Source organism: Lonchura striata, chromosome 14, assembly GCF_050655825.1.
Source record: "Lonchura striata isolate lonStrDom1 chromosome 14, ASM5065582v1, whole genome shotgun sequence".
Lineage (NCBI taxonomy): Eukaryota > Metazoa > Chordata > Aves > Passeriformes > Estrildidae > Lonchura > Lonchura striata.
The window spans coordinates 11,602,333-11,613,878 of NC_140716.1; the positions used below are offsets into that span (position 1 = coordinate 11,602,333).

The 11,546-nt window shown below is 46.2% G+C and overlaps 1 protein-coding gene across 4 annotated transcripts in view; it reads right to left on the reverse strand.

Annotated features, from left to right (window-relative positions):
• ABAT (4-aminobutyrate aminotransferase) overlaps nt 1-8,637 on the reverse strand; it is a 50,602-nt gene extending 41,965 nt beyond the window's left edge. The window contains exon 1 of one of the 4 annotated variants that reach the window (XM_021539922.3): nt 8,525-8,637. The gene's annotated coding sequence lies outside the window, so the exon portion shown is untranslated. Of the gene's footprint in view, nt 1-840; nt 979-8,524 lie in introns of those variants that run through there. The other 3 variants (XM_085592397.1, XM_085592396.1, XM_021539924.4) reach the window with 3 other exon arrangements.
• Between the last annotated feature and the right edge of the window lie 2,909 nt (nt 8,638-11,546).

Sequence of the window (11,546 nt, forward strand, 5' to 3'; positions counted from 1 at the left end):
CCTTACTCGCTTGCTGTTTTAAATAAAATTGCTTTATTGAATTAAGACACTTCAAATTGCCGTGTCACAATTTATAACACCATTCACACCAGAGAGATTCCTAATTTGAGGAAGAAAAATCACCAAACCCTTCTGGTGACCAGTGGAGTCACAAGTTCAGCACAGAGCAAACCTCTGAAAGGAAACAACCAAGCAGGTGAGGAACAAGAAGTCCACCCTGAGGAGCCACCACGGCTGACTCCCTGTTGAAACATCACCTACCCATGGAACCCATGGCCATAGTCAGTCCTACCCTTTTGATTGAACCAAATCCTACTACATCAAAATCTACAGAGAAGCAAAACAACAAACTCAAATCTGATACACAATCAGGTAATGGATTTTTATGGATAAATGCAGAATCCTACAGCCTGCATCAGAAAAAAGAAGTGTTTTCCAATCACCTTCTTGGCCAAAGGAAAAAAAAAATTACTGATGAGAAATTAGGCAAGCAGTCTCCTGTTACTACTAAAAAGAAATGGCATTTGAATTTCATTATTTTAAGAAGAAAAGCACAAGATTTGTCAGTGATAGTTACTTCAATGCACAGATTGTTGCTTCAATCAGTAAAGTCCTTCTCAAAGGCCCTATAACACGAATCCAGCCTCGAGCACTGTTTGCCATTGTCTCCACTTGCCTCTACTCCCACCATTTGTAACACTAACCAGCTCTTTCTATGCTTTGCTTCAGCTGCTTTTCACAACAGCCAAGGCAGAAGCATCTCGTTCCAGCAGCCCCTTCCAACACCCAGTGCCCAAACCACAGAACAAAGAAAGATCTGCTCCCCTGTAGATCCATTACCTGGTAAAACCACCCTGCAAACAAGGAATGTGGAGTTCATCCGAGCCCAGCTCATCCTCTGCTTTCCTACCTCCACCAGCACACTCTGATTGTGTAATCCTATTTCTCTCTCCAGGAAGCTGCATTGCAGCAATAGCTGTGGAGCAAAAAACAAGACTTGCTTTATACTGGAGCTGAGAGGGGAGACTATGATAGAGAAGGGCAGCTCAGTCCCATCCCTCACACCTGCAGCATGGTCCAATACAGGTAAATCCCATCCCTCACACCCATAACTCAGTCCATACAGGTAAATCCCATCCCTCACATCCACAGCTCAGTCCATACAGGTAAATCCCATCCCTCACACCTGCAGCTCAGTCCATACAGGTAAATCCCATCCCTCACACCCATAACTCAGTCCATACAGGTAAATCCCATCCCTCACACCTGCAGCTCAGTCCATACAGGTAAATCCCATCCCTCACACCCACAGCTCAGTCCATACAGGTAAATCCCATCCCTCACATCCACAGCTCAGTCCATACAGGTAAATCCCATCCCTCACACCTGCCACCAGGGCCCACTTCAGATTTGCCTGAAGTGATGCAGCTGTTAAGGATTGAGAAGGCATGGCTTTTTGTGGCAGGATTACCCTCTAGCCTGTTGCCATAAAGCATCTTATGCCTGAAATCTTTCTAGAGCAGTTTGGTTTTGTTTTTAACAGCTTTTTTACATGTCATGTTCTCTAATTCTCACCGAGGCAATAATTTATATAATCAGATATATACAGTGAGAGTTGTTAAAAATGCTTCAGTACAAACTTACTACCTCCATCTTGCTCCCAGTGTCCTATTTTTTTTTTTTTTTGTGAACATCACAACATCAATATAAAGCAAGAACTTTGCAAAAATGTGTAATTCATGACAGATGCGGAAAGAGATTGAACAGAGAAGAAAAAGATGGCTGGTTCCCAGTATTTGAGAAGAAACCTGACAGACAAATTGGGAAGAAACATAATACAAACAGAAAATATTATTGCCATTAGGTTACACCAAGTTTATTTAAAGTACTTAATTTTCATGATATTTATGTTACTTATGCATATTTCTGTAGTATTGCCAGACCAATTAAAACATATGAGTTGATTTCACTTGTGTTTGTTGTCAAGAGATGCTGCCAAGAACCTCCGCACACTTCATCTTTCACTCAAAGAGGAAGCCAAAATTGGCATGCTGTGGTGATGTTCAAAGTCTTTAATCAAAATTGAGCTTGATGAGTTACAAATACAAATGAGGCATATTATTCTTTCCTTTCCCTGCAAACTAATTTTCTTTCCCTGTTTTCCTCAGTGGCTTCTGAAGCCTATATTCCTGCACTACCTCATTCAGAAAGGAAAAAGCCTGGAAGGGCAAGAGGTGGTATCTCTTGTGAAAAAAATCTGTAGGGTTGTTCATTTGCTGGGAGGAAAGAGGAAGAGGAAGGGGTGATTGATATCAGGAGTACAAGAAATAAAGCCTAAATTAAATCAGTCAGCACTGGGTTAGATATTTCTATGAGGAAATTGCTGCCCAGCTCCTTCATCTTACTAAAGGAATCTGGATGCTTTAAAATTGAGCCAAACATCAAAAATAGGACACCACAAAAGCATCATCACTAATTTATATTTTCCCAACACCCACTGTTCTATTGTGTGAGAAACCAATGATGCAACCAAGGTTACAAGGAGAGGGGGAAAAAAAAACAACCCTGAATAAAACCCAATACCCCAACAAACAACTAGAAAGAAAACCTTGTGCTGGCAATCCACACTCTTGGGTAACATTTTCCCACATTTCCTGCAAACATTCCACCCACAGGTAGGCTGTGTAGCCCAGGCTGAGCTGATAACACAGGTAGGGCAATACCTCTTCCACTGCTTCCCCCAGTTCACCCCATTCCCCTGCCAGTCTCCCTTTCCACACGAGCAGCTCCTTCACCCAGCAGGACAGTGGATGCTCTGCCGTGCCTCCTGCAGAGCTATAATGGTCTTCTAGGCAGAAATATCTGTTTTTAGAGCTGACAGGCAGGACTAAGAGCTTTTAAAACAGATCTGAGACACCATAAACACAAGGGCTGGAAAGTGTGGGAAGAGCAGTGGAAATGGAGAGCACATCACTCTGCCACAGTGGACAGGCTGAAAGACTCCAGGAGAGGGAATCTGGTGCTTGTGATATTGTAAACGCAGGCGAACCCAATGGGAAGGAATGACGATGTCTGACTTAATTCAGAAGGCTGAATTGTTTCTTTATTATAACTATGCTAAAATACATTAATATACTATATAAAAGGAGGATACTAAAACTACACACTACTTTCTCTGACTCTAACACAACTTGTGACTCTCTCTTGAGAGTCCAGCCCCAGGAGCGTTGGATTGGCCATCAGGCTCAAACAATCCTCACCAGAATCCAACCAAGCACTCACTCCATGTAAACAATTCTCCAAACACACTCCACATAGGAAAAACAAGGAGCAAAAATAGAAATAGTTTTCTCTTTCATTTCTCTCTGTGCACCTCTATGAAAAATCTTGAGAGGGAGAGAAATGTGCTTGCCACGCTCATGACATGTAGATGGCAGAAGAGATGAAAGGAAATGCAGGAGAGAAGCTCTGATCCCGATTCCAGGATCATCCGTGGTCCCAAATATGCCCATACAGCTGGGACAGTGACACGGTCTGTGGGGAACAGAGAGCAGACTGACACAGGAGCCTGAACCCAAAGCTCCCCACTGGCCCAGCAAAAGGCACCTGAGGGAGCCAGCACAGACTACAAACGCACCAGAAACCAAAGGAAGCATGCACAGGTTTCTCCCACAACAGAGCCCCCTCGCGAGGCAAAGGAACAGCTTGGGAGGACATCTCAGGGATGCACTCAGAACAGTCTGGGTTCCACCAGCTGCCCACACCTTGGAAAAGGCACTCGGAAAACCCAAGCAGGTCAGGGTTAAATTGGATAAGTGCCACGTGCCAGGTCAGGATTGCCCAATTTCTTTGCTGTTATCCAACCAATTTTCAAGGTACTTGAACTCACCAGGTTTCAAACTTCAGGCATTTTCAGGCCATTGCTAAAACATTCCTAAATAAAACAGAATTATATACGGGCACAACAGCTGCAAAGCAATGTATTCTTATTTGTAAAATGAAAACTGAACTTTGTTTGGAGACAGCAAGGGAAATTCCTACTGAAATAATGAATATTTTTAAGTGTTTGAGATAAGGGAAAGCTGGAGATAGGTTTAGAAGTTCTTTCTACACTCAGAATTACAGCTAAACACAGCTAAACCAGTAAGTCTGGCACTTCATCCTGTCACCTGGAGTGTATTTGAGACCTACTGACTATTTACATGAGTTCTTTAGCAAGCTGCAGAACATCCCTCAGGAACACCAGCAGAACTAGATGTTAGTGTTTGAACTGCCAGGTTTCCCAAGAGTCACAAGAAAGTAAACATACCCTGCCAACGCCAAATTGCATTTCAGGAAAATTACAGAATGTAAATGGGAAAGTCACGAAGTCTGAAGCTTTACTGCCTTCAAAGTGCCTTGCACCCTGACACAGAAATTCTGCAGTAAATTCTATAGTACTTTCAGCCAGAGCCCCAAGGAGGAGTTTGGTACAACACAAGCACTCACTACACAAATATTTTATCTCCTGCATAAAAACTGAGAGAGTTTCACTGAAATAATGGCAGAAGACATTACAAAGGAGAAGTAAGTGTGAAAAACTAAGTTCACATTTCCTCAAGCTGACAGCGTTCACTTACTAAAGGCAGTACTTGTAGCTGAGTGACTCGGATGCTTTCTCACACCAAACAGAACAGCACAGCTTTATCATTTTATAAAAGTTGAGTCCATCACTAGGGCAGATCTGTGTCCTGGACACTGCAGGTGCCCACCCTAACCCTTCACAAAGGCAGTTTGAGATCAGCTCCTGGCTGGTGCCATAAAATCATTCCATGACTGTCCAGCCCTTGCTAGGGCATTCATCCATTTCCATAACAGAATTTACAGCCACAGAAGCTGTCCCACACAAAATTCAAAATACTCCAAATACACAAACTAGGAAAAGGAAACTAAACTTCATGCTGCAAAAAGTGGGATTTCTTTTCAACAAGAAAATCATACTCTCCAAAAATATTCTCCCTGCTGCAAGAAGATGCACCTCTACTGGGCAGCAAGAGAGACAAGCTGCTTCTTCCACACAGCCAAGAGCTGCAATACATAAGCAAGGCTCCTACCTCATTCTTCTGCTGAATTTCTAGTACTGGCTAAATGTGGAAAATGAAGAGTAAAATAATTTGTGAAAGACAAACAATCTAATACAAGGATACATTACAGAACCTTACTCCCACAGATCAGAAGAGAGTGTGAAAGCCACAGAAATAGTTTACAACAATATTCTCTGTTTTAGACACTTTGCTTACTTTGGAAAACCCCCACAATACTGTCATTTTTGCACAAATACCATATGGCTAAGAAAATATCACTTTCTCTGTTTTCCTGGACCATAGCTGTCATTTCAGGCAACAGGACCATGACATGATAAAATAGATCACAAAATACCAAGAGGGGACAGAGGTGGTTTTCAAGCCACAAAACAGTGGCTGGAAGAATTATCTACTTTTAGTTGGTAGCAGCTCTGACCCCTAAGGCAACCTCTTCTATATGTAAAGAAGAGAATTTTAAAAGCAGATCCATCTGTAAAAAGAATAGGGTGTTTTCAGCCTCTGGAAAGATAACTCTGTTACATAACTTTTAAAGCATATCTATCCTTCCACAGGCAATGGACCCCACAGTGATAATTATCTGTGTGGTGGATTCTTGGTCTTTAAGCTTCACTGCTCCTGATGTGTCATTTTTGCTTTACTTACCTGTACTTTCACAGCTCCCTACACACCAGCGCCAGCTGCTTTCCTTCTGATGAAACCCAGCTCTTTCATGTTACTTATTCCTTCAAATGGGATAAGACACATCACTATTTGATTCAGACTTATCACTATGCCTGAAAAATTCTTAAGAGCTTAAAAAGAACTGCAAAAGAAGAACAGGCACTGCTGGAAAAGCCTCTTGAACAAAAGTCATGCACACAGATGGACAAGGTGCAACATACAAAGAGGAACAAAAATGTATTTGAAAACAATAATGATGAGAAAGGTCTTACATGAAAACTGAGAATTAGTCAAGATCCATTCTCCTCCCTGCTCCCTCTGACAAAGGCAAAGCCAAAAGCAAAGGAGACTCATCTAAGTTCAGAGTCCCCATTTGATTTAAAGTTTCTGGTATACAGCCAATTCAGCAAGATTTAAAGATACACCTGGATTGTATCTTTACAACAGAGATACAGCAGTGAGTGCCATCCTGTCCATATAGCACCTACACATACTGCCACTCAACAGCCTTCTTTCCTGAGACACTTCCACAGGCTGTTTTCATTTGGGTAAGAAAGGAAGGGAATTTAATTTATAATTGAAACAGACAAAAAATTTTAGCAGTGTTTCTGGAATGGACTCTCAATCCTAGAATTCACAAAACAAAGCTCGTAAACCAAAAACCAGATCCAACATGCCTTAGAGCCAGTTAGATTAGATTAGAGCTGTGAACTCTAATCCTGAAATTATGAGGCTGAGCAGCAGCAGAGGTACATCATGACATCACCTGAGCTGTTTCAATTCAGGCCCAACACTCAGAACACAAACCCAGAGAAGACTCTGCACTCCCAGGGCAGGAGTGGTGCCTGTGCAGCTGCACCTGCACACACAGGAAGCTACAGCTGGCCTGCTGCCCAGTGTGCCTGTGGGGAAGGAAGGCATTGGATAAATTCTCTCACACTTGGCTCTTAAACAGCACACCACACAGACAGGGCAAAGGGAACCACCTGGAGACCCCCAAGCTGCTGGCAGGGGCAGTAAGAGCTGGTTTAAATGAACATACTCTTGGCAGGAAGAATCTGAATTCCTCCCTGCTTCTGAAAAAATCCAGATCAGGATGTTCTCCTTTCCCAATGACTGCACAGCTGCCAGCAGGACACCTACTGATTTGCTTGGTGTTTATTTGCATGCTGTGCTTGCTTACTGCCTCTGGGCATAAATATCCAATTTTATCCACTTATTTGACTTTACTTTGTGTTTGGATGCACAAGACACCTCACTGTACAGTATGCCTCCAAGGCTGTCACCCCTTGGAAGATGAAAGGCTTGATGAAAGATTAGTAAAACAGTTTTATTGCATTTTCCCACACATAATTTGCAAGAGGTCAGCTTGTCTAATAGCACTACACAAGTACCAACTCAGGTCTCCATTTATCTGCAGATCTCTGAATCACTGTCCTCTGCACTCGGGGTGTCCAGGAGGAACCACACATACACAGAAGACCTGAACACTGATTCCCAGTCCACAAGGCTACCCAGCATGTAACACACAATAACAGCTTTCCTGTCTATACAGTGATGTCTGAAACGCTACAAAATCCAGATATCACCCTTCTGTGCATATGCTGTGCTTCACTATGGTGAGCTGTGATCCTGCATTTGAATCACTGACCTCCAAGTCTGCATTTGTAACTCCAGTCAGAGAAGACAAACTGCCTGCAGACAGATTTGCCCAATACTGACACTACAGAAAAGCCAATTACAACAAAAAAAAAAACAATGCAACAAGCACTGCAAAATTGCTAATTCAGTTTATAAACAATAACCACATTATAACAGGATTCAATAGGTTATTTCCTTACTGCAGAGCTTCCAGAAGGTCACCCTACAATTACCCTCCTTTTATACCAGTTGGCTTTCAACCTTTACCAGATTCCTTGCTTCAAACTGTAAAAGCAAAGACCCTTTTAAGAGCCCATACCCATCAACTGTGCCTTTGAACTGTAGGGCAAAATCCAGTATTTGTAAGCCTGAACATTCATTACTGATTACAAAATTACTTGGAAATCTCCCACAGTAGTTCAGTTTCTTTGCATATCATTTCCTTCTCTGCTTATTTCATAAACAGAGATGGAGAATTACGGAGGCAAAAGCCAAGCCGGGGAGAGGCAAAGCTCCGGCTGAAGAGCCCCGCGCTACTTTAAGCGCTGTAAGGGAAGCGATGCTAAGGATGCATCAAACCAAAGCCTGAGGTATTGGCTTGGGTTTTGCATCACCAGCACCGGCTGGAGAACAGGAAACTGAAAAGGCCAGCTGAACCCCAGCTGAAGTGCAGCACAGGCCTCCGCGAACACCATTACTCAGCTCCTGCAACACCTCACCCAGGGGCGCCCTCCACGCGAAGCCACTGCCGTTCTCCCGCGGCACGCAGCTGTTTTCTCACGGGTTTTGCACGTTCCCGTTTCCCCTTTCCCCGCCGCAGGTCCGTGCCGGGCCCACCCCCCTGCCGTGGGTGCCGCTGCCGGGGCACAGAGCATCCCAAACCCGCCTCCGGGGCGGCCGGCCCCCGCCCGGGCCCGGCAGGGTCCGCCGGCCTCCGCGACCCCCGCCCGCCGGCGGAAGCCCCGCGGTCCGCAGGGTGCGGCGGGCCGGGACCCGGCGGAAGGGCATCAGCGAGCGGCGGGGGACGCGGGGCTGCCCCGGCAACGCGGGCACCGCCGCCCGCGGCGATGGGGGCCCGCGGGGAGTCCCGCTGCCGGCCGGGACAGACGGGCGGCGAAGGCAGCGGTTCGGGCGCTCACCGGGAGGTGCGGGCTGCGCGTCCTGCGGCGGCCGCGCCGGGCTGCGCTGCGCTGGGCTGCGCTGGGCCGGCCGCGTCCCGCCGGCCCCGCCGCCGCCCGGCCCGCCGCGCCCCGCCCGCCCCGCGCGCCGCGGCCAATCAGCGCCGCCGCCCGCGGCCCCGCGCCCGCCGCCGCCAATGGGAGAGCGCGGCCGGGGCTCGCCCCCGCCGGGAGGGGCGGGGCCGGCCGGGCCCCTCAGGGACGGCGGGGCCGGGGCGGCGGGGCCCGGACCGGCCGTGGCGCTCGGCGGGGGCTGCCCGCCCTCATCTCCGCCTGGGCGCCCCCATCTCCGCCTGGCCCGCTCTCCTCTCCACCTGCCCGCCCCCATCGCCGCCTGCCCGCTCTCCTCTCCGCCTGCCCGCCCCCATCGCCGCCTGCCCGCTCTCCTCTCCGCCTGGCCCGCGCCCCCTGTTCGGAAGCCGCCGCGCATCCGCGGCAAGGGCAGCGGAGCTTCTTTCCTAACCGCGATGGGAATCCGTGCCTGCACTTCCAGCTCCGCAAAGAGCCGTTTGTCCTTTCCTTATTGCCTCCTGTTTATTTGCTGCCACTTGGGACATACTTAATTTAGCAAAGGCAGCAACTGAGAAAGTATTTTGGTCTTCTAACTCTGATTAGAAATTCAAATTAAACCTAGTGTGCTGTCAAACTCCAAATTTAAAACCCAAATCTTCACCAGCATTTAAGGCTGGCCTAGACACAACATGTTTTTGTTGTGGACATGAGCGGACTGAAGCAGCTCAAATGCCATAAGGAGCCCCTCTGCTCAGCTGCTGCTCGGTTCTGCTGCAGCAATGTGGTATTTGCAGGCACAGTGCTGCCCTTGAAGCTCCCACCCTGTCATAAATATTATTATGTATCTCATCCACAACAGAACCTACGGCAAGCATGTTGAACCCTATCTAGACTCTCATCTTGCAGAATTCATGTCTCATTCACAGCCTTGGTTTTCTTCAAAACCTAAGCCCTGGCTACAGAAGGCCAATAAATGTCACCTCCGTCCCCTCTCCTGCGAGCAGCACACGGGCACCCTCCAGTCCAGGTTACTGCTCAGAGTTGGGGTTCACAAGGGATGCACACAAGAGAGGGGAGCTGCCAGACCCTGCCCAGCCCTCAAGGACCTCCATGGAAGGCTCCAGGGAGTATCCTGGAGCAGCTAGTGTGGCACAGCAGCTGAAGGCCACTGGACAGGAGAGCTGGAGAGGACCCAAGCAAGGCAGGAATGCTGCGGGCTCTGAGAGGCTAGAGCTCTTCTTCTGTGCTGCAACACCATCAATTTGCAGATGGTGTCACAGGATCCTTCTGTCCCTGCACACACCACGAGGCTAGGCCATCTACACCTCCTCATTTCCACTTACCCGGCTTAGAACCCTTATGACTGTCAGTCTGTTCCAGTAAGAAAGATTTAATGGTCCAAAAATCACACGAGAGGTGGCAGTTTAGCCATTCAGATGGCAGTAAGCCATTTGTATCATAAAGCAGTAGAACAGATTACAGGATCTCTGTGATGAGAGCCTTTGATAACAAACATTTATCAAGTTTCTCAGATGAATAGGATTCTGCTTTGAGCGGAATACAGAACAGATAATTTCAGCTAATTTCTTGGTGTCCCTTCAGATCATTCCATAATGTAAACCTGCTACTGATATCCCATAGAGTAAGAACAGAGCAGTAAACTTTACTTTTTTCATGCTATCTTCTGTCCTACTCCCTGTCAACTTTCTTGCCTAATTTATTATATGTATTTTTACTTAACTTTGAGGCAAAAATTATGTTACTTCTAATTATTATTAACACCTTACATATCTTACTCACTCACTATCTGATGAGTATCCCCTTTGAATATTTGCTCAAAAAGCTTAGAGAACACACTCAGCTTGCTTGCAAGCTAGGACTGTTCCTTTGCATCTCGCTCACATCAGTGGGGCTGGCCTGCGCAATGTGTAAATAAACACACACACACATATATATATACACACATATAGTTAGTGCTTTTGGATGCTGTTAAAGAAATTCCATGTGCCATCTGCTGGGGGAAACTTCCTCTGAGGCAATGTGGCAGTGTGCTGTACTGACACAGCTGACTGCACTGCTGGCAGCATGAAGAGGCAGTTATTTCTCAAGAGGAAGCTTTATTCTGTTAATGCATTAACTTCCAGCACAGTTGCAAAGGTCAGACACAAAAGGTCAGGGTCAAGATGAGTCTGTAAAAGAACTCAAACCTCTGGACCTGTGTCACAGCATGATAGCCTGGCAGCAGGAAGTAGCTAATTTTCAAATCCTACTTCACTTGAACCTCCAAAGTGTTCAGCTTACAAATACTATGAGCACACTCAGGAAGTGAACTGCATTTTAAAGACAAGTTACTAAGCATTAATAATTCTCAATTTACTTGCAGATTGAAACATCTGTGCAAGCTTATGAGACAGGCAGCTTTTCTTGCCATGCCATAACAAGCAGACAGGAATTCAGCACCCACTTTTCAGAAGCAGTCTTCAGTTTCCTGTACCCAACACTCAGCACCAATAACTGTTTTTAAAACCACCAGCAGCATTTGTCTGTCACACTCATGGCAGTCTGACTCCAGGTAATGTGGTTTCAGGCACAGGACTGAGGAAAATCTGCTTTGCTAACACACCTTGCACTGCCACTTTGGGAGCACAGTTACACATAACTCCAAAGAGCACCCAGATATCCACTGCAATCAAAATAGCTGCTCTGCTCTTCCTTTATACCCCCAGCAACAGGTCCTCACTGATGGCCCTGACTGATCACAGGAGTCAGCTGGACTAGTCTCATTGATCCACTGGAAAACTACACTTACAATTAGGTTTCCTGGGAATCAAAAGCATTGGAATCCAGATTGCAAAATTGCTATAATAAACACAATGAAAGGGGAAAATATACAACTGGAACATAAAATAAGCTCAGTAAGTAGAAATTTCAGACATACGAAATTATTTTTCCAAGTTTTAAGATGTTGTCT